The 25,490-nt window shown below is 45.1% G+C and overlaps 1 protein-coding gene across 3 annotated transcripts in view; it reads left to right on the forward strand.

The window, feature by feature from the left end:
* The first annotated feature begins 5,234 nt into the window (after positions 1 to 5,234).
* ASRGL1 (asparaginase and isoaspartyl peptidase 1) overlaps positions 5,235 to 25,490 on the forward strand; it is a 128,834-nt gene continuing 108,578 nt past the window's right edge. The window contains exons 1-2 of one of the 3 annotated variants that reach the window (XM_077487397.1): positions 5,243 to 5,365; positions 7,911 to 7,989. The gene's annotated coding sequence lies outside the window, so the exon portion shown is untranslated. Of the gene's footprint in view, positions 5,373 to 7,910; positions 7,990 to 25,490 lie in introns of all 3 variants that reach the window. The other 2 variants (XM_077487398.1, XM_077487396.1) reach the window with 2 other exon arrangements.

The raw sequence follows: 25,490 nt of genomic DNA on the forward strand, positions 1-25,490 counted from the left end.
TCTTTTTTCCCCTGATGATCTTGCCAGTAACACCTCCTATATTAGCCCCCATTCTGGAAGGAGCAACACAGGGAACCTCTGGACAGCAGCTGTGTCAGTCTGGGGAGAGGGGAGCGATAGCTGTACTAGCATTTTTAAATACATTAAATTGCAGCCAAATTCCATATCACACTTTATAACATAACAATAATGCCACGTACACACGATCATACTTTCCGACAACACATTTTTTTGTTGAAAAATTTGAGAACCTGCTCTCAAACATTTTGTTGGCGGAAAGTCCGACAGCAAACGTTCGATGGAGCATACACACAGTCAGACTTTCCAACAACAACAAGCTCACATCCAACATTTGTCGTCGGAAAGTCCGACCGTGTGTATGGGGAATTAAGCCCCCATACAGATTTACCAAAACCATATAATATGTTATATGATTTTGGTAAATCTGAAGGAAAAACTCAGCAGAAAAACTGATAGTGTGTATGGGGCATTAGACTTCATCTACACTGTACTTTTTTTAAAAAAATTCCCAACTGCTCCTAAAATGTCCGTTTACCACCAGCAGTGTGCATGAAGACATTTTTTTTCCTTTTGGGGTAAAAAGTTTTACATAAATACAAGATGATCATTGTAAGCACTCCTGTTTAGAGGTCGACCGATATATCGGCCGATATTTGCCGTTTTTTAAATAATCGGCCGATTGCGATTTAGAACTACAGCAGGACTTTGAAATGACTTCTGTATAGAAGTCAGTGCAAGTTGACTGAGTCGTCATAGCAACCCTTTCCTCCTCTCTGGGCAGGCTGCCAAGAAAAGAACAGAAAGATACAATGTTTACACTTGAATGAATGAAATCATCTCTGTGTGTAGAAGTTCTCAGTTTAACCATTTAAAGACTAAATCTTTTCTGACACTTGTTGCTTCCAATTAAAAATCCTGTATTTTCTGCCAGAAAATCACTTAGACCCCCCAAAAATGATATATATTTTTTTAGCAGAGATCCTAGGGAATAAAATAGCGGTTGTTGCAATATTTTATGTCACACGGCATTTGCACAGAGGTCTTTCAAATGCATTTTTTTGGAAAAAAAATACACCATTTAAAAAATAAAAGTAAAATAAAAACAGTAAAGTTAGCCCATTTTTTTTTTTTGTCCAAAAGTTTTGACTACCTGTTTTTATTTAGAGCCCGTTCACACTGAGGCAGCACGACTTGCAGCGCGACTGCCTCAGGCGACCGGGATCCGACTTTAGAGGCGGCTTGCGAAATGACTTCTGTATAGAAGTCAATGCAAGTCGCCCCAAAAGTCGTACAGGAACCTTTTTCTAAGTCGGAGCGACTTGAGTCGCTCCGATTAGAACGGTTCCATTGCACAGAGCGGGACGCGACTTGTCAGGCGGCTAAGTCGCCTGACGGGTCGCCCCTGTGTGAACCGACCCTTAATATATAGGTTTTTTGTTTTTTTTAGCTAAATCATACATACAAGTAAACTGATTGGAGGTTTGTTTTGTTTAATAAATGTTTAAGTGTAAGAAATTTTCTGTATCACTTATGAAGGCTGCTTTCACACTGGAGCGGGAAGGCGTTGATGGTAAAATGCAAGTTTTAGCGGCTCTTTACCATCATTTTAGCAGTGCTATTTGGCTGCTAGTGGGGCACATATAACCCAGCTAGCGGCCAAGGAAGAGGTTAAATGCGCCCATGAAGCACCGCTGCCAAATCGCATTGCATGCGCTTCGGCACTGGTGCCCATTCATATCAATGGGCAGGAGTGGTGGAGGAGCGGTATACACCACTCCAAACGTGCTGCTTGCAGGACTTTTTTTTTTTTAAGATCCTGCCAGCGCATCGCCTCAGTGTGAAAGCACTCTGTCTTTCACGCAGACTGCAGGGGAGCCATTTTGCAGGCACTTTACAGGTGCTATTTTTAGCCCAAAAGCGCCTTAAAAAACGCCCCAGTGGGAAAGGTGTGTTAGATCAAGGGGGATTAAAAATAAATAAATAAAATAAAATCGGCCTAACATATCGGCCCAAAAAAACGGCATCATATATCGGCTATCGGCCGCCATGATTTCTAAATATCGGCATCGGCCAGAGAAAAACCCATATCGGTCGACCTCTACTCCTGTTATTGGTAAATGGTTTGTCTCCAACTTTTACATTTGAAGCAGTTTGTTATTTTGCAAAGCACATTTACTGGTTAAATCACCAGGTAAAAATAGGAGAAAAACAAGTCAAACAAAAGAATACAAATGCCATCAAATCTAAGAATTGGTAGACTGCAATATAATCTTTGCTTTTTTAAAATACTGCTTTAAAAAAAGAAAAGCACATAATGAATACATTCTAATTCCATGCTTAGAAATATAGCTAAAAAAAAAAGTTTTGAGTTTTGTTGCGCCATCACCATTAGGCTGCTTTCACACTGGGGCGGTATTCAGGCGTTACAGCGCTAAAAATAGCGCCTGTGTAACGCCTGAAAAAAACCGGCCCCTTTAACTCCAGTGTGAAAGCCGGAGGGCTTTCACACTGGAGCGATGCGCTGGCAGGACGGTGAAAAAAGTCCTGCTAGCCGCATCTTTGCAGCGGTGAAGGAGCGGTGTATTCACCGCTCCTATACCGCTCCTACCCATTGAAATCAATGGGACACCGCGGCAATACCGCCGGCAAAGCGCCGCTGCAGCGGCGCTTTGCGGGCGGGTTTAACCCCTTTTCGGCCACTAGCGGGGGTTAAAACCACCCCGGTAGCGCCCGCACACCGCCGCTAAAACGACGGTAAAGCGCCGCTAAAAATAGCGGCGCTTTACCGCCGACGCTGCTCCCGCCCCAGTGTGAAAGCAGCCTTAGCAACCATACAGTCATAACTGCTGTAGTGGACTTGGGTTTAGTAAAGTTTCATTACAGGCTGAAGCTATGTAATTTTTCTGTACTGTGGAAAAAGGAATTTGGGATAGATACATGGAATAATGCTGATTCCTACTAGCCAGTAGAGATGAGGTTGGGCATCCTTCAAAGTCATCTCTATGCAAACATCAAAATGATGTATATATTAAACGCAATGGCATTGGCTAAATATGGGCATGTTTCCATATGAGGGTACGGGCATCACCACTATCCTTCCCTTTGTTTATGTGTGTTGTGGGACTGGAAATGATCTGGGCTGCATGCCAATTGGAGTAAAATAAATAAATGAATTAAAAAAAAAGCATGATTTTGATGTTCAGACAGAAGTAGAGATAGAGATCAGAGGATGCTTAAGTTCATCTCTACTAGTCAGTTGTGAGATGGCCTAGGGAGCACAAACAGATAAATGGATTCCGTTGTTACTACTTTACAATTAGATCAGGGTTAATGATCCATCTAAAATATTAAATCCAACATGTAATGGCTTGCTAAATACAGCATCACATTTGCATATTAATATAGGTATTTCTGTTTCCTGGTCTGCATCATAGAAGCCTAGTAAGTTGCTATTTAAATCCAACTGCATTTTCAATCGGTTAATCTTAGCAATTCCAAGTGAAAGGCTGGTGTCCGATTCATATGAAAGACGATTTCTCTTCGACTGTAGATATCTTTTACACTTTGCGTAAGTTACACCCACACACCAGTCATTAGACATACTGACATCCACTAGGCAATGGATCTTACTTGATGTGTCTCCAAAAATGCAATCAGGGATGACCATAGGAAGTTTACATTTGCAACTTGGTGTATTGGAATAATTTTGACCCAGAGCATTTACTCTAAAACGTGCATCATCATAACCAAACACACCAAGTTGCTTTGATATATGGTTTGGAATGTGTTTTGAGTTGTTTCTAATTGTTAATGTTTTGGACTGATTCGAAACACTACCAGTATATGAGCAGTGTGCGCAATGGATTTCCGTAAAGCTTAGGTTCATTTTCTCAGATGTTTGCAATTTCACTCGAGGAGCCTTCATTTGATTTTGCACTTTTATCCGTTGACTCCCAGACCACACATGCTGTTCGATTTGCTGCGACAGAACATCATGCATGTATGCCAAATGCCGGCCAATGCTGGCTATGTAGTCAGTGGTTTCCTTGTTAATGTTTTCAATCATTTCTTTATCAGCCTCCATGCCAACAACCTGCAGTGTATTCATTTGGGAACTTTGCTGTTTGATCAAAGCTGGTGACCTACCGAAATCCTTTACAAACAGCAGATCATCGGGCTGTTTTCTTAAAATGGTCAGCTCTTTCAATGCCTTTTCGGTGGCAGCTTTTGCATCCTCCATCTGCTTTATTGTGCTGGTAATATTTGATGTGGCCTGTGCTTGATTGATAGAAATTGCCTGTGTGGTCTCTTTAAATTTGCCCCTAACTAGTAGTACAATCTTCTCACAGAGATCTTCAAGGGGCTTGGAAAGTTTAACTGTATTGTCCGTTATCTTTCCCAGACCGACTTGGAGATCTTCGATGTCCTTGCAGAAAGCAGACACGCTATTTGACAAGGCGGACGTGGTTGATGATAACGTGGCCAGCTGCTTTTCGTGTGCTTCCTTCAATGTCATGATGTTGTGGCCCTTGTGGGTGCCAGCGATGTAGCAGGTGACACAGATACATTGGGCGTCCTGCTCACAGTAGTACTCCAGGAGCTTGTCATGCGCAGCACACTTCCTATCCTGGACAGAGGCGGTGGGCTCCAGCAGGAAGTGGCCCCTGTTGGCATGTCTCTCCAGGTGTTTGTGACACAGGGACACCTCACAGCTAACACAGGTCTTCACTGCTGGACTGGCCTGATCCAAGCAATCCCCACATGGGATCTGGGCGTGCTCAGTGTTCTTCTGCATGGACACATAGCTTTCTACAATACTGGACAGCTGCAAGTTCTTCTTCAATTCGGGGAAGTCCTCGTAGTGCTTCTGGCACATGGGGCACGTATACGGTCTGCCCTGATCTTTCTGATGGCTCAGAGCCTCGCTGATACACTGCCTGCAGAAACAGTGACCGCAACCCAGCGACACCGGATCCCGGTACGTGGACAGACACACGGGGCAGGATAACTCGGCCTCCAGCATGCTCCCTTCCGTACCAACGCCCGCCATCGTCACAGCACGAATTGAGGAAGTGATAAGCGAAACCAATAATCCAAAGTTCGTCAGTGGTGTTCAAAGAAGTGATGATGTCTGCTCTCTCCAAGCAACGGTCTCCGCAGACATACATAGAGTTTTGATCTCCATAGTCATGGCCGCCGCATTGAACTGAATGGACCACGGCTGGAGATATAGACACTGGTTGGTTTCTGCCTCTGTGGCGCGTCCTTACCAAAGTAGGCGTGGTTATAAAGAGCCGAGATCAATTTGCAGTGCTGGGAGAGAGCCGTGTGTGACAGCTGACAGGTGAGTGGTAGGCGCTGTAGATGCGTTTGGTGTATTATTAGCATTTCTTCTTCTATTGCTACATTGGTGGGAATGTTGGATATTAACCACTTCAGCCCCGGAAGGATTTATCCCCTTCCTGACCAGGCCATTGTTTGCCATATGTGACTGCGTTGCTTTAACTGACAATTGTGCAGTTGTGCAATGTTGTACCTTAACAACATTTATGTCCTTTTTTTTTACCCCACAAACATTTCTTTTGGTGGTATTTGATCACTTCTGTGATTATTTTTTGCACTATAAACGAAAGAGCAACACATTTTGAAAAACGCTTTTTTTTTTTATTTTTTATTTGGGTTATAGCAAAAAAAGTCATCACTTTATATGTGTGTGTGTGTGTGTGTATGTGTGTATGTATGTGTATGTATGTATGTATGTATGTATGTATGTATGTGTATATATATATATATATATATATATATATATATATATATATATATATATATATATATATATATATATATATATATATATATATATATATGTATATGTATGTATGTATGTGTATTCTTCTACATATTTTTGGTATAAAAAAATAATTCCTGCAAGCAGCTTCTTTGAGGCTCTTTAGGAGCAGTGTATACACCGCTCCTAAAGTGCCCCTGTCCATTGAAATCAATAGGCAGTGCCTGCAAAGCACAGCAGTGTTTTATGGGTGCTTTTAACCCTTTATTTGGCTGCTAGCAGGGGATGAAAAGTGGCACGCTAGTGCCTGAAAAGCTCCACAAAAACTAGCGGTGATTTACTGCTGATGCCCCCGTGCTGACAGTAGGAAAGGGCTCTTATTGATAGTTTACTTATTTATTTTTTATTTTTTCATGATGTGGGTGTAGTGACACTTTAACACCTCATTTAGCTGTAGGGTACGGGAGATGCAGTTTTACTTTACCAATCTTCTACTCCCTAAGCAAACAGCACTCTGGTGGTGGACTTCTTTGGGTTCCAGTCATCCAGTGCAGAACTATGGTCCCTGCAGCAGCCTTGATGACATTAAAGGGTATCTGACCTCTGAAGCATGGGGGATAAGAGGGTGCAGGGAGCACTCTAGCAGCATGGAGGTGCCTGCAGGGGTTTAGATGAGTAAAACTACGTTACCTGGTCCCCTTAGACATAAAGGAGTAGTTAACTCTTGCAGTGCGAGTGTAGCTCCACTGCAGGGGGAGATTTTTAGTTTTCATAAAGTTTGGATTTATGAAATCTTCCCTACAGTGTCTTTCACAGCCACTGGATACTGTCGTGGGCGTTTGTTTTCTGGCTATTCTGAAAAGTCAGGCACCCACCTCCTCTATTCACAGAACTCATATTACAATCCCACACATCATGCTTTGTGAATGAAGGAGGAACAGTTAACCACTTCAGCCCCAGAAGAATTTACCCCCTTCCTGACCAGAGCACTTTTTGCGATTCGGCACTGCGTCGCTTTAACTGACGGTTGTGCGTCGTGACTCCCAAACAAAATTGACGTCCTTTCCCCCCACAAATAGAGCTTTCTTTTGGTGGTATTTGATCACCCCTGCGGTTTTTATTTTTTGCGCTATAAACAAAGAGCGACAATTTAAAAAAAAAAAAACGCATTCTTTTTTACATTTTGCTTTAATAAATATCCCCCAAAAATATATAAAATAACATTTGTTTTCCTCAGTTTAGGCCGATATGTATTCTTCTACATATATTTGGTAAAAAAAATTGCAATAAGCTTTGATCGGTTTGCACAAACGTTATAGCAACTACAAAATAGGGGATAGTTTTATGGCATTTTTATTAACTTTATTATTTTAATTTTTTTTTCATGACTGTGACATTATGGCGGACACATCAGACATTTTTGACACCTTTTTGGGACCATTGTCATTTATACAGCAATCAGTGCTATACAAATGCACTGATTCCTGTGTCACTGACAGTGAAGGGGTTAACCACTAGGAGGCAGTGTAAGGGTTAAGTGTGTCCTGGGGAGCGTTTCTAACTGTGGGGGGACGTGGCCACGTGTGACACATCACTGATCTCTGCTCCTGATCACAGGGAGCAGAGATTAGTGACATTGTCACGAGGCAGAATGGAGAGATGCTCATTTACATTAGCATCTCCCTGTGAGGCGATCGCGGGTATCCCCGCAGCGATAGTCTACGGGACCCACGACCTGACTCGCGGAGCTTACCGCCTCTTAAAGGGCCATGTACAGGTACGTTAGTTTGCCTGTACAAGCACTTCTGCCGACGTATATCGGCGTGAGGCGGTCAGCAAGCGGTTAAATGACGGGATCTACACTACCTATTCACAGAACACGATGCATTGTGAAAGTGTCATAATACAAGTTATTTAGAGGTAAAGTTGATCCAGAGAATATCCGATTGCCTCTTGGGAGGTCAGAGAGGATTTTTTTTCCCCTGCTGGAGTAAATTGGATCATGCTTTGCTGGAGTTTTTTTTCCTTCCTCTGGATCAACTGTGTCTTGCGTATGTAGGATTGTAATTTTGGTTGAACTAGACTTTTTTTTTTTTTTTAGAACAGCCGCCCAGGCTATTCAGCAGATTTGAAGGGGGGACACAGAAGGGAAGATTTGTAGCACTATCAGATACTTGCAGGTAATGTGATACACACCATTACACATAATTGATAGAGAGAGAGCCTCCGCTTTGTGCTAGGATGTCATCGGGAGCTGAAAGCCTCTGATTCAGGCAGCTGGCTCACTGATGACATGCTACAACATCTGCCCTCCTCCAGCCAGTGTATTGAAGCGGATGCCTCCTGGGAAATGTGAAGCACATATCTCGATAATCTTCAGGAACAGAGGGGATGTGTATGTACAGTATATATACAAAAAAAAAAAAAAAAAAAATATATATATATATATATATATATATATATATATATATATATATATATATATATATATATATATATATATATATATATATATATATAAGCACAGATCCTAGCACAGGACCTGATGTGCAGCACAGAGCAGAGGATCTCGGCATATCAATGCTGGATTCACCAGGTAAACATGTAACCTCTAAAAAATTTGAAAGCGTTGCCTATGGAGAGTATTAAAGCGGAGGTCCACCCTAAAGTGGACCTTCCGCTCATCGGAACCCTCCCCCCCTCCGGCGCCACAATTGGCACCTTTCAGGGGGGAGGGGGGTGCAGATACCTGTACAGTACAGGTATTCTGCACCCACTTCCGGGATAGCTCTCTGCGGAAAGGGGCGTAGGTTACGCCCCTTTCCGCAAGTGCCCCGCTGCCTGCTGGGAAACACACAGATCCCAGAGGCAGCGGGGACCGTCCTAATTGCGCAGCGTGGCTCGCGCATGCGCAGTAGGGAACCGGGAAATGAAGCCGAAAGGCTCCATTTCCTGATTCCCATACCCAAGATGGCGGCGGCAGCACCCGACAGACGATCTAGAGATCGGCTTCGGGTGCCGACATCGTGGGCGGGCTGGACAGGTAAGTGTCACTATTTTAAAGTGGAAGTAAACCCACTTTTTTAACTTTTACCTACAGGAAAGCCTATAATAAGGCTTACCTGTAGGTAAAAAAAATATCTCCTAAACCTGTACGGTTTAGGAGATATTCCCCTCGGTATGCGCCGCTGACTGCAGCGGCGCATGCGCACAAGGGGGTTCTCTCCGCGAAAATCCGGCAGCGCTCGTCCGGCCGGATTTAAATCTCCCGCGCGCATGCGCGGGAGTGACGATATCGCGGCTCCGGCCACTCACAGCGCCGGAGCCGCGATACCCGGAAGAGACGCCGAGGGAGCATGTCGGCTTCCTCGGCGTGGATCGGGCGAGATGTCGGGGCCTCGTTCTAAGGTAAGTATTTCATAATGAGCTAGTATGCGGTGCATACTAGCTCATTATGCCTTTTGCTTTGCAGGTTTTAAAAAAAAAAAAAAAAAATGCGGGTTTACTACCGCTTTAAAAGTCAGCAGCTGCAGTATTTGTAGCTGCTGGCTTTTAAAAAAAAAAAAACGCGGAGTCCCGGCGGACTCCCGCTTTAAGTGCTGAAGTGTGGCGCCATTCCACAAGTGTGCACAATTTTAACCACTTAAAGCGGGGTTCCACCCTAAAGTGGAACCTCCGCTGATCGGATCCCTCCCCCCCTCCGGTGTCACAATTGGCACCTTTCAGGGGGGAGGGGGGTGGAGATACCTGTCAAAGACAGGTATTTACACCCACTTCCGGGTCCCATTGACAGCGCGGAGAATTCCTATTGCGCTGCGCGACTCGCACATGCGCAGTAGGGAACCGGGAAGTGAAGCCGATTCACTTCACTTCCTGATTCCCTCACCTAGAATGGTGGCGGCAGCAGCCGAGGGCCGAGCGATCGATCGGCCTCGGCTGCCGGCATCGCTGGAACCCGGGACAGGTGAGTGTCCATTTATTAAAAGTCAGCAGCTGTAGTATTTATAGCTGCTGGCTTTTAATATATATTTTTTTTTTGGTGGAATCACTCTTTAAAGACCGAGCCTCTTTCTGAGATTTGTTGTTTACAAGTTAAAAATACCCTAGAGAATAAATTGGCGGCCATTACAATACTTTGTCACACCGTATTTGCTCAGCGGTCTTCCAAGCACACTTTTTTTGAAAAAATAAATAAATTTTTTGAATTAAAAAAAACGGTAAAGTTAGCCCAATAATTTGTATTTATTTTTTTAATATTATGAAAGATAATGTTACGCCAAGTAAATTGATACCAAACATGTCACGCTTCAAAATTGCAACCGCTCATGGAATGACAACTTTTACCCTTAAAAATATCCATAGGCGACTTAAAAAAATTCTGGAGGTTGCAGGTTTTGAGTTACAGAGGAGGTCTAGGGCTAGAATTATTGCTCTTGCTCTACTGATCGCGGCGATGCCTCACGTGTGGTTTGAATGTGGTTTTCTATGCGGGTGCTACCTATTTGACCTTTTTTTTTTTTTTTTTTTTTTTTTTCCCTATTTAAAAAAAAAATTGTCATTTGAAAAAAATTATTAACTGCTTAACCACTTGCCGACCGCCTCACGCCGATGTACGTCGGCAGAATGGCACGGGCAGGCATAAGCACGTACATGTACGTGCTTTGCCTCCCGCGGGTCGGGGGCCCGATCGGGCCCCCGCCCGGTGCCTGCGGCGGTCGGTTTTCGTTCGGGAGCGATCCCGGACGAGGGGACGGCCATTCATTCATGGCCACCCCCTCGCGATCGCTCCCGACGAATGGAAATCCCCGGTGACATCACTTCCTCTCCTGTAATGTAAACACAGGAGAGGAAGTGATGTATTCTCTCCTCCGTGTCGGTATTTTTCGTTCCGACACGGAGGAGAGCGGATCAGTGAGTTGCACCAACACATCCCACACACAGTAGAACATGCCAGGCACACTCACACCCCCCCTTTACCCCCCGATCACCCCCCCAATTACCCCTGCCCCCCAGTCACAGTGACACCAATGTCATTTTTTTTTTTTTTTTTTTTTTTTTTTTGCATTGGTGTCATTTGTGACTGTAATAACTGTTAGGGCAGTTAGGGTTAGCCCCCTTTAGTTCTAATGTACCCCCCTAACCCCCCCAATAAAGGTTTAACCCCGTGATCACCCCCCGTCGCCAGTGTCACTAAGGCTGGGTTCACATTGCAGCGGTTTATGAGAACGAATGTGATTCGCACCGCACTGCAGTGCAAATCACATCCGATCTCTGTGCGATTCGAGTTCAGCCATTCGCCGCACCCGCCGCACCCGCCACACCCGCCGCAAATTCGCACGGGACCCTTTTTTTGGCCCGCAGCAGAATCGGATCGCATGGGTGTTCACACCATGCGATCCGAGTTTGCAGATCGCACTGCGATATGCGAACTGATCTGGGGGTGTCAGTAACATTTCACTGACACTCCCAGCAGTTCGCATAGGGCAGTGTGAACTGCCGCCGGGAGGCATGCGATGCGGGAACCCGCCGCGGATTCGCGGCGTTTCCGCATCGCTCCAGTGTGAACCCAGCCTAATAAGCGATCATTTTTCTGATCGCCGTATTAGTGTCACAGGTGACGCTAGTTAGGCAGGTAGGTATTTAGGTTCGCCGCAGCTTTTTATAGCGCTAGGGACCCCCATATACTACCGCATAAAGCCCCCTGATTGCCCCCTAGTTAACCCTTTCACCAGTGATCACCATATAACTGTTACAGGTGACGCTGGTTGGTTAGTTATTTTTTTATAGTTTCAGGGCACCCGCCATTTATTACCTAATAAAGGTTTAACCCCCTGATCACCCGGCAGGTGTCATTTGTGACTAATAACTGTTAGGGCAGTTAGGGTTAGCCCCCTTTAGTTCTAAGGTACCCCCCTAACCCCCCCAATAAAGGTTTAACCCCGTGATCACCCCCCGTCGCCAGTGTCACTAAGGCTGGGTTCACATTGCAGCGGTTTATGAGAACGGATGTGATTCGCACCGCACTGCAGTGCAAATCACATCCGATCTCTGTGCGATTCGAGTTCAGCTATACAGATAGTATGGCTGAATTCGTGTCGCACCCGCCGCACCCGCCGCAAACTCGCACGGGACCCTTTTTTTGGTCCGCAGCAGAATCGGATCGCATGGGTGTTCACACCATGCGATCCAAGTTTGCAGATCGCACTGCGATATGCAAACTGATCTGGGGGTGTCATTAACATTTCACTGACACTCCCAGCAGTTCGCATAGGGCAGTGTGAACTGCCGCCGGGAGGCATGCGATGCGGGAACCCGCCGCGCATTCGTGGCGTTCCCGCATCGCTCCAGTGTGAACCCAGCCTAATAAGCGATCGTTTTTCTGATCGCTGTATTAGTGTCACAGGTGACGCTAGTTAGGCAGGTAGGTATTTAGGTTCGCCGCAGCTTTTTATAGCGCCAGGGACCCCCATATACTACCGCATAAAGCCCCCTGATTGCCCCCTAGTTAACCCTTTCACCAGTGATCACCATATAACTGTTACAGGTGACGCTGGTTGGTTAGTTATTTTTTTATAGTTTCAGGGCACCCGCCATTTATTACCTAGTCTCACTAGTGTACCCCTAAATTTAGGGGTGTCTACTTTCTAAAATGGGGTCATTTGGGGGGGGGGGGGTTTGTGCCATCTTGGCATTTTATGGCCTTCAAAACTGTAACGCCCTTAGAAAGCCTGAAGGCGGTGCTTGGTTTTTGGGGCCCCGTACGCGGCTAGGCTCCCAAAAAGTCCCACATATGTGGTATCCCCGTACTCAGGAGAAGCAGCAGAATTTATTTTGGGGTGTCATTTCACATATGCCCATGGCATGCGTGAGCAATATATCATTTAGTGACAACTTTGTGAAAAAAAAAAAAAGTTTGTAATTTTCCCGCAACTTGTGGCAAAATATAAAATATTCCATGGACTCAACATGCCTCTCAGCAAATAGCTTGGGGTGTCTACTTTCTAAAATGGGGTCATTTGTGGGGGTTTTGTGCCATCTTGGCATTTTATGGCCTTCAAAACTGTAATAGGTAGTGAGAAGTGAACTCAAAAAATTACGCCCTTAGAAAGCCTGAAGGCGGTGCTTGGTTTTCGGGGCCCCGTACGCGGCTAGGCTCCCAAAAAGTCCCACATATGTGGTATCCCCGTACTCAGGAGAAGCAGCAGAATTTATTTTGGGGTGTCATTTCACATATGCCCATGGCATGCATGAGCAATATATCATTTAGTGACAACTTTGTGAAAAAAAAAAAAAAAAAAAAAAGTTTGTAATTTTCCCGCAACTTGTGGCAAAATATAAAATATTCCATGGACTCAACATGCCTCTCAGCAAATAGCTTGGGGTGTCTACTTTCTAAAATGGGGTCATTTGTGGGGGTTTTGTGCCATCTTGGCATTTTATGGCCTTCAAAACTGTAATAGGTAGTGAGGCGTGAAATCAAAAATTTACGCCCTTAGAAAGCCTGAAGGCGGTGCTTGGTTTTCGGGGCCCTGTACGCGGCTAGGCTCCCAAAAAGTCCCACATATGTGGTATCCCCGTACTCAGGAGAAGCAGCAGAATTTATTTTGGGGTGTCATTTCACATACGCCCATAGCATGTGTGAGCAATATATCATTTAGTGACAACTTTGTGTAAAAAAAAAAAAAATTTTTTTTTTTGTCATTATTCAATCGCTTGAGGCAAAAAAATAAAATATTCAATGGGCTCAACATGCCTCTTATCAATTTCCTTAGGGGGTCTACTTTCCAAAATGGGGTCATTTGGGGGGGTTTTGTACTGCCCTGTCATTTTAGCACCTCAAGAAATGAGATAGACAGTCGTAAACTAAAAGCTGCGTAAATTCCAGAAAACGTACCTTAGTTTGTAGATGTGACAACTTTTGCGCAAACCAATAAATATACAATTATTGACTTTTTTTTTACCAAAGACATGTGGCTGAATACATTTTGGCCTAAATGTATGACTAAAATTGAGTTTATTGGATTTTTCTAATAACAAAAAGTAGAAAATATCATTTTTTTTCAAAATTTGCGGTCTTTTTACGTTTATATCGCAAAAAATAAAAATCGCAGAGGCAATCAAATACCATCAAAAGAAAGCTCTATTTGTGGGAAGAAAAGGACGCAAATTTTGTTTGGGTACAACATTGCATGACCGCGCAATTACCAGTTAAAGCAGCGCAGTGCCAAAGTGTAAAAAGACCTCTGGTCATTTACCAGCAAAATGGTCCGGTCTGAAAGTGGTTAAGGACCACCTTACACCGATTTACATCGGCAGAATGGCACGGTCCGGTCCTAAGCTCCATGGCCACGGGACCCGCGGACCCGATCGCTGCCGGTGTCCCACAATCGGGTCAGAGAACTGAAGAACGAGGAGAGGTAAGTGTAAACAAACCTCTCCTCGTACTTCCTAGTGTGTCTGTCACTGATCGTCTGTTCCCTGTCATTCCCTACACTGCTCCCTAGTGGTTAACCCCTTCACTGCCAGTGAAATTTTTACAGTAATCCGTGCATTTTTAATTGCACTGGTTGCTGTATTAATGCCAGTGGTCCCAAAAATGTGTCAGAATTGTTAGTGTCCGCCATAATGTTGCAATCACAATAAAAATCGCTGATTGCCGCCATTACTTGTAAAAAAAAAAATATTAATAAAAATGCCATAAAACTATCCGCTATTTTGTAGAAGCTATAACTTTTGCACAAACCAATCGATAAATGCTTATTGTGATTTTTATTATTTATTTTATTTTATTTTTTTACCAAAAATATGTAGAAGAATGCGTATCGGCCTAAACTGAGGGGAAAAAAATGTTTTTTTAAATATATTTTTGCAGGGTATTTATTATAGCAAAATGTAAAAAAGAATGCATGTTTTTTTTAGCTGGAAAATGGTCTGGGGCTTAAGTGCTTAAAAAAAAAAATGCCCCTTTAAGAGCTGGGGGTGGAAGTGACGTTTTGATGTCGCATCTGCCCAGCAATTGTATGGAGATGGGTGGGCCATCTTCCCTTCACTCGTCTCATACCTAACAGGAGACAAAACACGATTGCCTCCGCCACTGCTGACAGCTCCGGTAAGCAGCGGAGGGGGGAGCCCCCCCTCGCCACAATAAGTGATCTCGCGTTGAATCTGCCACAGAGACCACTCTGATCTTGTAGTGGACCGCCTGCTGAAGAAGAGGATACCGGGGTTATGGCAGCTAGCTGCTGCCATAACAATATCATCCTTCAACTAGCCGATGTAAAACTGCGACGGGCGGTCCAAGTGGTTAAAGCATGACATGTTGGGTATCTATTTACTCGGTGTGTGTGTGTGTGTGTATATATGTATATATGTATATGTATATATATATATATATATATATATATATATATATATATATATATATATATATATATATATATATATATATATATATATATTATAATATTCATGAAAGTTTCTTTCCAAAAAAAACACGTTTGAAAAATTGCTGTGCAAATACCGTGTAACATAAAAAGACAGCTATTTTATTCCCTAGGGTGTCTAAAACAATATATGTAATATTTGGGCATTCTGAGTAATTTTCTAACAAAAAATTATGATTTTTACATGTAGGAGGAAAGTGTCAGAATTGGCCTGGATGGCAAATGGTTATTACCATAAGTAATATACAAATAATTTATTATATATTTTTTAAGATAATTTACTATATTTTCAAAAACTGTACTCAAGCAGGTGGCTTAACCACTTCATATTCTTCATACCCTGCCCATAGTCAAATTACATCTGCAGGAGGGATGGCCCATCCTGGGCGAGCGTAATAGGACGTCCTGGGCTCCCCAGCCATCTAGGGGGCATGTCACTCGGTAGCCGGTGTGCGTGCCCAGCGCCTGGCGATTGCCAGTAATGCAAAGCAGGGGAGAGGAGACTGATCATGTGTTCCCAGTACAGAGGAACACTGATCTGTCTCCTCCCCTTGTGAGTCCCCTCCCCCCTACAGTTAGAATCACTCCCTAGATCGCCCCCTAGTGTTAACCCCCTTCCCTGCCAGTGACATTTATACAGTAATCGGTGCATTTTTATAGTAGTGATTGCTGTATAAATGTGAATGGTCCCAAAATGGTGTCTGATGTGCTGCCACAATGTTAGTCATGATAAAAATCACTGATCGCCACCATTACTAGTAAAAAAATAACAAAATATAAAAATGCCATAAATCTATCCCCCATTTTGTAGACGCTATAACTTTTGGACAAACCAATCACTATACGCTTATTGCAATTTTCTCTAGTCGTCTGTCCAGGACAGCACTAGAGAGATAGGCTCCACCTCCAGAGGCAGGAAACCCAAACCAGATCTTTAAAGGGCGGTCTCCGTCCCTTCCCCTACAGTCTTTGTGTTTCCTCCACCGGAGGAGGAGGCTGGATCAGGAGCTCCCCTTCCCCTGACGGTGGGATAGCCCATAAGAGACGGGGAAGGAGTTCGGATTACCTGTTGGTAAACGTACGTTTTTGAAGTCCTCCGGTCGGGTTGACTGCAGCTTCGAACCGGCGTTCTCCTTCTGAAGCCCGGGGAGGGCGTTCGTTTCCCCGCCTGACAATAGGTTCTAAATTGGCGCGAAGTCAGGCGGGGGGCGGGCACAGGCTTCGAGTTCCGGCCTGTGCATCACAGGAGGAGGATAGAGGACTTCCGGCAATCCACTACCGGTTCCGGGTCGCGTGGCGAGCGTGGACGTTCGGGACTTTGGCGGCTATTATAAAAGCCGCAGCCACGAGGCGTTCGCGCTGCATCGCTTTATCGCCATTACGAAGGAAAACCTCCAGGCGGTTAAGCGCGTGCTTCAAGCGTTCGTGTTGCATCGCTTCATCACCGTTACGAGGGGAAGCCTTCAGGTGTGCTCTGAACGAAATGGATGCAGTGGAGAGTGGCAGTGGAGCCGAACCAGCTCAGGTAGGCAAACACAGAGGTGTCTTGTACCTACAGGGCAGGGAGAGAGGGGGGGGGGGGGGGAGTAATGGACTAATCAATGCAAAGGCATTTTGAAATGGTCCAGGTGTATTTTTCCTCCCTCCCTCTCTATCTCAAACAGGATCCGGACTAAAGAGTCTTGCGAATCCTGTTAGCGGTTGGTGGGGTGCACATAGGTGTTTGGTGAAGGCGTCCTATTTTGCTAAAGGTTTCGCTGACGTTGGCTTGTTTGTTTTTTCCATTCCTTCTTCTCTCCTTCTCTTGCCTTAGGCTCTGCCCAAAGAACCAGAGAGGTCAGGGGGGAAGAAGAGATGTCCTTCATGTATGGCTAAATTAAAAGAAGGATGGTCTAAGCCCCTTTGTAAACCATGCATAGACAAATTGGTCTATAAGGAAGCTACGGGAGCTTGTAAGGATTTGATTTCTGGAGTACAGAAAGAAATGGAATCCATCAAAGCAATGTTAGCGAACCTTGAAACCCCAAAACCAGCCGCAGTCCCCTCTGCTTCCACCCCAGTTGTAGGTGACGAATCAGAGGAGGAGGAACTTGATTCTCTGGATGGCCTAAGTGAGGCGGCATCATCCAGAGATGTTCCTGTTCAAGGGTCAAGCTCTCCCAGATACAGGCTCTCACTCGAGGAGGTTGATGCCTTACTGGGGGTAATTTATGAGACGTTCGAAATCAGAGAGGAGCCAGTCTCCCTGTCCTTGCATGACCGGATGTATCAGACCCTTAAAACTGATTCAGTTAGGGTCTTTCCGGTTCATAGCACACTGATAGACTCAATCAAAAAAGAGTGGGAGGAACCAGAGAAAAAGTTATTTTTTCCTAAAAGCATGAAGCGGAGATTCCCCTTCAGCGAGGACCCCTCTTGTGTTTGGAATAAAGTGCCCAAGGTAGACGCAGCTTTTTCCCAGTGTGCAAAGTCAACAGATCTCGCCTTTGAGGACATGGGTGTTCTAAAGGAACCCATGGATAAAAGGATGGAAGTACTGTTAAAGAGGTCATGGGAAGTAACCATGAATAACTTAAAACCTGCAATGGCCACGACAATAGTGGCTCGCAACTTGGAGGTCTGGCTGGAACAATTACAGGGCCACTTGGAAGGGGGGACCTCCAGAAAGGAAATTCTGGATTCCCTTCCTATGCTACATAAAGCAGCAGGCTATATAGCAGATGCCTCTGCGGAGTCTGTTAAATTGTCAGCCAGGACCGCTGCCCTCGTAAATTCATCACGTAGGGCACTTTGGCTGAAGTCTTGGTCGGGAGACTCAGCCTCAAAAGTGAGGTTATGTGGCATCCCCTTTGAGGGAGACCTTCTGTTCGGACAGGATCTTGAGAAAGTCCTGGACCGTACTGCAGACAAGAAAAAGGCTTTTCCTGTCAAACCTAAGAAGACTACAGGCAAACGCTTTTTTCGTCCTCAAAGACAGGGACAGTCACAAGGACAGACCTCTAAGGAGTCAACCCCTAAGAAACAGTGGATGGGAGGAAAACAGAAAAGCAATCTCTTTTCCTCTTCTAAAAAAACCACTAAATCCCAGTGACGCGGTTCCTGTGGGGGGGAGACTGGGGCAGTTCCTCCCACAGTGGGAATACACTACTCCAAGTCCTTTTATCCGGAGGATCATCAGGGAGGGTTACAAAATACAGTTCACACACGTCCCACCTGCAAGGATGTGTCTGACCAAACCTCCCAAAGACCCCCAGAAAGCGTCAGCGTTGCTGTCGCAAATTGGCGATTTAATAGATCAGAGGGTTCTAGTGCCAGTTCCGCCACAGGAAATAAATCAGGGTTTCTATTCACACGTGTTTGTAGTAAGGAAACCGTCAGGCAAATTCCGGTTGATCTTGAATCTGAAGTTACTGAACAAGTGGGTAACTTACAGGAAATTCCGGATGGAAACAATTTTTACAGTGAGATCAGTACTCCCTCCAAATTGTTTCATGGCCTCTCTCGACCTAAGGGACGCGTATCTTCACATCCCGATTCGAGAAGACTCTCAAAAGTATTTGAGGATAGCGATTCTTTGGGGAAGTCAGATTCGATACCTCCAATTCAGGGCTCTGCCTTTCGGTCTGTCTTCTTCCCCCAGGATTTTCACCAAGGTCCTGGCAGAAGCATTGGCTCCCCTAAGACTGAAAGGGATCGCTGTCATACCGTACTTGGACGACCTTTTATTCTTTGCCCCCTCAAAGCTCCAACTGCAGGGAGATCTGAGGGTAGCTATCTCTTGTCTAAAAAGGTTGGGGTGGTTGATAAACCAAGAGAAGTCACACCTGATACCAACACAGGTCTTACAGTATCTAGGTTTTCTGGTGGATTCAGTGTCACAGAAAGTCTTCCTCACGGAGGAAAAAGTGATAAAGGTGAAAGACATGGTAACCTTCCTGCAGTCCAATCAGACAATTTCCATCAGGTCAGCTATGGCAGGGTTGGGCCTATTGGTGGCAACAATCCCTGCAGTTCCTTGGGCAAGAGCTCATTTCAGGTGTCTCCAGGCCAATATTCTGGGCAGTTGGGACGGGACACAAGAGTCCCTGGACAGGACTATCCATCTATCCTCAAAGACCAAAAGGTCTCTTTGGTGGTGGAAGAGAGAAGAGAACCTAGTACGGGGTCTTTGGTGGTCTCCTCCAGTGTCTGTTCGCATCACCACGGATGCCAGTGCTTGGGGCTGGGGGGCCCACTTGGGGTCGAAGGTAGCCCAAGGATGCTGGGGGAAGACACAGTCCCAGAGGTCAGCCAATTGGAGGGAGTTGCAGGCAGTCTGGGAAGCCTTAAGGGTGTTCGCCAGGGATCTGAAGGACCACCATGTACAGGTCCTTTCGGACAGTATAGTGACGATTTCCTACCTAAACAAGCAGGGAGGAACAAGATGCCCGTCCTTGATCAAACTAACAAGTACGATCATGCATTGGGCAGAAGAAAACCTAAAATCGCTTTCAGCGGTCCATCTAAAAGGGGTGGACAACCACCTGGCGGACTTTCTGAGTCGACACCGGGTGTACGAATCAGAATGGTCACTAAACAGGGAGATTTTCCAGATGTTAGTGCGCAAATGGGGTCTTCCGGAAGTGGACTTGTTCACCAGGAAAGCGAACACCCAGGTCCCAGTATACTTTTCCCTAGAGAGGGAGGCAGGGGCAAAAGGGATAGATGCTCTGGCACAAAGCTGGGCTTTTCACATTTGCTACGCCTTCCCCCCATTCAAGTTAATTCCTCTAGTCCTGAGGAAATTTTTGCAGGAACAGACCACATTGATACTAGTGGTTCCGTACTGGCCGAAGAGACCATGGTTCTCGGTGCTGCTGGGCCTGACAGACGAACCTCCCCTCATACTGCCCGAGAGAGAGGATCTGCTGTCTCAGGGTCCAGTTCTGCTACAAGAACTACAGACCCTAAAGTTATCGGCCTGGCGTCTGAAGAGAGTCTCTTGAAGTCTAAGGGACTCTCAGATAGGGTAATTAAAACACTTCTTGCTAGTAGGAAGAAGGTAACCCAAGCAATTTATGTTAAATACTGGAAAGTTTTTTGTTCATGGTTGGACACTAAAAAGGTGTCTATAAGTATCCCGACAGTCTTGGAATTTTTACAAGACGGTGTGGATAAGGGGCTGGCCATTAGTACCTTAAAGGTACAAATTACGGCCCTGTCTGTTTTTTTGGATCAACCTCTGGCGATAGACCCGCTAGTTAGCAGGTTCTTTAAGGGGTTGACCAGGATTAAACCTGTTCCTTTCAAAATTTTACCCAAATGGGACCTGTCAATTGTGTTACAGGGATGGGTAAAAAAGTCTCTGGAAGAAGAACCTTCCTTGAGATGGATCACGCTTAAAACGGTGTTCCTAGTGGCTATTTCCACAGCCAGACGCATTAGCGAGCTTCAGGCACTTTCGGTGAAAGAGCCGTTTTTACAGATTTTTGAGGATAGGCTGGTGTTGCGCACGGACCCTGGGTTTTTACCCAAAGTAGTGACAAAATTCCACAGAACACAGGAAATTGTTTTGCCTTCGTTCTGTGGGTCTCCCACTAATCCTAAGGAGGTTGAGTTCAACCAACTGGATGTGAGAGCCTGTGTCTTACAATATCTGGAGATGTCAAAAAACATTAGAAAATCAGATGCATTATTTGTTTTACATGTGGGTAAAAAATTGGGGTCACAACTTCAAAAAATACAATTGCAAGGTGGATCAAACAAGCTATTGTAGAAGCCTACAAAGGAATGAAAATGGAATGTCCTTTTTCCCCCATGGCTCACTCCACACGGGCGCTATCGACCTCATGGGCAGAGCGAGCTGGAGCAACACCAGAACAAATTTGTCGAGCAGCAACTTGGTCAAGCTACTCGACGTTTATGAAGCATTACAGATTGGACCTTATCTCAGCGCAAGACCAGGCGTTTGGGAGAAAGGTCCTTCAAGCGGTAGTCCCCCCCTAATCTGGGAAGTTCTCGTTGATCCTCTCTAGTGCTGTCCTGGACAGACGACTAGAGAAAACGAGAGTTAGACTTACCGGTAACTCTGTTTCTAGGAGTCGTCCAGGACAGCATGGATTCCCTCCCTATATGCTGTTATAATGCTGGACAAGTGTTTTTGTCGTTACAGAAGCCGTTTCCGGGGAAGTTCTCGTTTACAAGACTGAAGGGGAAGGGACGGAGACCGCCCTTTAAAGATCTGGTTTGTGTTTCCTGCCTCTGGAGGTGGAGCCTATCTCTCTAGTGCTGTCCTGGACGACTCCTAGAAACAGAGTTACCGGTAAGTCTAACTCTCGTTTTTTATTTTTTTTTTATTTTTTTTTTTTACCAAAAATATGTAGAAGAATACATATCAGCCTAAAAAAAATGTATTTCTCTTTTTAAAATTGGGATATCTATTATAGCAATATATTTTTTTTTTTAAACTTGTCACTCTTCTTTTGTTTATAACGCAAAAAATAAAAAATGCAGGGGTGATCAAATACCACCAAAGAAAGCTCTATTTGTGGGGGGAATGATAAAAATTTGTGTATAGTGTTGCATGACCGCGCAATTGTCATTCAAAATGCGACGGTGCTGAAAATTGGCCTGGGCAGGATTGGAGTGAAAATGCCCTGTATTGAAGTGGTTAATTGACAAATTACTGAAGTTTGAAGTTATAACTTCAAATCAGTACGTTCACAGTAAATATATAAATAACTTATGTTATAGCATATAAATATATGGTTTAGCTTGTACCTTTTCAGCAGCAGATTAACATTCTCCCTCTTAACAGTGTGAGAAACAAAATGGGATTATGGGTAAACCTTATACCCATAAATACATGTATTTCCTTGTAGTTAAAGAGGGATTCCACCAAAAAATTTTTTATTAAAAGCCAGCAGCTATAAATACTACAGCTGCTGACTTTTAATAAATGGACACTCCCCTGTCCCGGGTTCCAGCGATGCCGAGGCCGATCGATCGCTCGACTCTCGGCTGCTGTCGCCACCATTCTAGGTGAGGGAATCAGGAAGTGAAGCGAATCGGCTTCACTTCCCGGTTCCCTACTGCGCATGCGCGAGCCGCGCTGCGCAATAGGAAATCTCCGCGCTGTCACTGGGACCCGTGTGTGTCCCAGCAGACAGCGCGGCAGGGCAGGAAATGGCATAGACTCCCACGGGAGTCTATGCCCGGAAGTGGGTGAAAATACCTGTCTTTGACAGGTATCTCCACCCCCCTCCCCCCTGAAAGGTGTCAATTGTGACACCGGAGGGGGGGAGGGATCCGATCAGCGGAGGTTCCACTTTAGGGTGGAATCCCGCTTTAAGAGGGGTGGGCTGGAAGGGAACATGTCTTTTAGATGCATGAACCCATTCTATATCACTGCAGTTAGAGGAGAGCCTCCACTGCAGCATTTTTATTGGACAGCTGGGGCCAATGGTACTTTACCATTGGTCCAAGACTCCGAGCTGGCCATTGAGGAGAGGCACTGTGGGCTCATCCTGTTTGCTGCAGTGTGCCAGCTTGTATTTAACCTGACCGCTCTGTATGTAGCTTCTGACAGGCTGCGCAAGGAGACCCATATCTTTGGGATCATAGATATTGACCAGTGGTGGGGTAGGATATTGGCTACCAGCCTACCCCCCAATATGGGGTCTCTGTGAACACAGTTCGCCAAGCTGCGACCATCAAAGTCTATCTATCCTATCTATCCTATCTATCCTATCTATCCTATCTATCCTATCTATCCTATCTATCCTATCTATCCTATCTATCCTATCTATCCTATCTATCCTATCTATCCTATCTATCCTATCTATCCTATCTATCCTATCCGGTTTTTTTTCCTCTAACTTTCTTAGTTTTCAGCCATGGCAGGGTCCTATGGAGTCACCTATTTGTGCACTCACTTGTGATTGGACTACAGCCCAACAGGAAGTCATTGCCCGACACTGACATGCACAGACTGTCCAAAAGAAAACCACACTGAGGACACACCTGCTTCTCCTTCAAAGCTGAGCATAGGCATGTCTTCAGTCTGCTTTCCCCTGCAGTTGACTACACTTGCCAGTGCAGGGCAGCATCCTCACATTGAACAAATGTTTTACAATTAATGGGCATGCTGGTGCCATGAATCATTGGACATGTAGTCCAAATGATTGTCATCAGCTGGCTATTCATGATCTGAATGCTTGCTTCCCAACTGTTTTTTGGGCTAAGCAGTGCACATGAAGCAGTATAATGTACCTGGAAAATAATTTTTTTACTTTTTTTAATGAACTTTGCTAAAAACATTTATTGCAACGTGCCATTTTGGGTAGGAGGCTTTAGTATTACTGTAAATGACATCAATACATTTTTGTTTCCTTGATTTCAGGCACTAGGCTGCTTCTGGTTATTGAACAACCATAAAGGAATTTAAACAGATACATGGAATATGGAGTGGGTTGTAATTATTTATTATGAGCTCTATAAAAACATAACTCAGAGAAACTGATCTGAAATAATGGCTTGCCATTATTACAGTAGACTGAAAATTGGCTATTATAGGTGAATGCATGGTTTTGCAATATTTTGCTACATGAAATTAAAACAACTTTGGTTATAGTACATCGGGAAATTAGCCACAATTTTTACCATCTTAAGTCAGTGGGCAGGCTGGGGAAGTGCATTGTTGGTGTGTTTCCGGATGCATTCCAGGTGCTTTTTTTTTTTTTCTCCCTTTGTCTTTTAGGACAGCACCTTGGAGAGAGTGTAGCTCCACCTCTTAACAGGAAACGCTGTATGACAAAGCCCTTTTAAAATGAGCCGCTTCCACCATGCCATCAGTTTTAGTAGTTTTTCCTCCGCCATGGTGGAAGCACTGCTGGGGAACCAGAGAGGCTGCGCTCTCTCCAAGGAGGGGATTTTGGCAGTACCTATTTCCTTTTTTTTTTTTTTTTTTTGTCATCAGACCAGTCCAGCTCCCTCCCGCATGGGGGTTGCTCCAGTGCCCGTTCCTTCACTGGCTCACAGGAGTAAGGGTCCGCTGGTCGTCGTCCGCCATGGGTGTGCTCAGATGGAGCGTCCATGCCAGGCTCCAGTGGGGCGTAGCAGCACGTGATTCCGGCTGCTAGAACGCAGGAGGAAGGGGCGGGTCATCTGGCCGGGACTTTCTTCCGCTCCTGAGCAATGGATGCCAGGAGCTTAATTTAAGGAGCACACAGGTTCCTGGCCAGACCCGGGTAGGAGAGGTGCAGAGGCACCTCTTTTCACTGGGTGGCTGGTTGTTTGGTGTGATGGTTGGAGCCTGCAGCTGTCTGTTAGGATGACCCTTTCCCCTAGCAGTTCAGCATGCAGGGAGACTCTGAGGCATGGTTGGGAGTATGCATTGGGCACTGTGTTTCTTGTCTCAGTTGTTGCAGTAGTATCTCGCCCTAATAGAGGTATGGGGTTTTTTTTTGTCTTGCAGAAAGCCACCGCCAAAACAGAACTGCAGGAAGAAAATGCCCTTCATGCAAAAACCCATTAAGGGGCTCATGGGCCAAACCACTTTGCAGATCCTGCATCACTGGTTTAGTAAGGGAAGAGTCCACACAGGAGTGTAAGGAGCTCTTTTCCTCAGTGAGAAAGGGTCTCTGCAAATTCCTAGGGACAGTGTGTTGTCCCTTATGAAGAAAAAGGACTAGCGTTCCAGCCAGGAACAGAGTTCCCAGTCCAGTCTTCCTTCTACCACTTCAAGACTAATTGAAAGTGAGTCTCCCCTCAACAATTGACTAAGGAAGATGGAGGGGAAGAGGGGAAGAGGATACGAGAACGTCTAGATGTAAACTAATACTAGAAGAGGTGGATGACTTACTAAAAGAGGTCTATACCACTTTGGAAATTCAAGAAGAGAAAGCCCAGCTGACATTACATGACAAAATGTATCGGGGGGGCTAGGGGAGACAAAACGGTTTTCTTTTATTTTTTTGGTTTTCCTGTCCATAAAGTTCTGACCGACAGGGCCGCTGTTGGAAATCATGGGGCCCTGTACAGCCTACCTGACAGGGCCCCCTTCGACCCCGTCCCCACCCCTGGCCCCTCCCTGACAGTTGAAGGGGGGGGGGGGAATGATGCAACAGTTGTGGAAGTGAAAAGTGACTTCAGAACTGCTTGTATCACTTCCACATGAAACCTGACAGTTGCTTTTACAAATATACACACAGTCCTGGCTGCTGACTGCAGCTGGAAATATGTATGTGTTTAAAAAGACA

This window comes from Lithobates pipiens, unplaced genomic scaffold, assembly GCF_037356315.1.
Source record: "Lithobates pipiens isolate NorthernLeopardFrog02 unplaced genomic scaffold, aLitPip1_a1.2 Scaffold_18, whole genome shotgun sequence".
Taxonomy (NCBI): domain Eukaryota; kingdom Metazoa; phylum Chordata; class Amphibia; order Anura; family Ranidae; genus Lithobates; species Lithobates pipiens.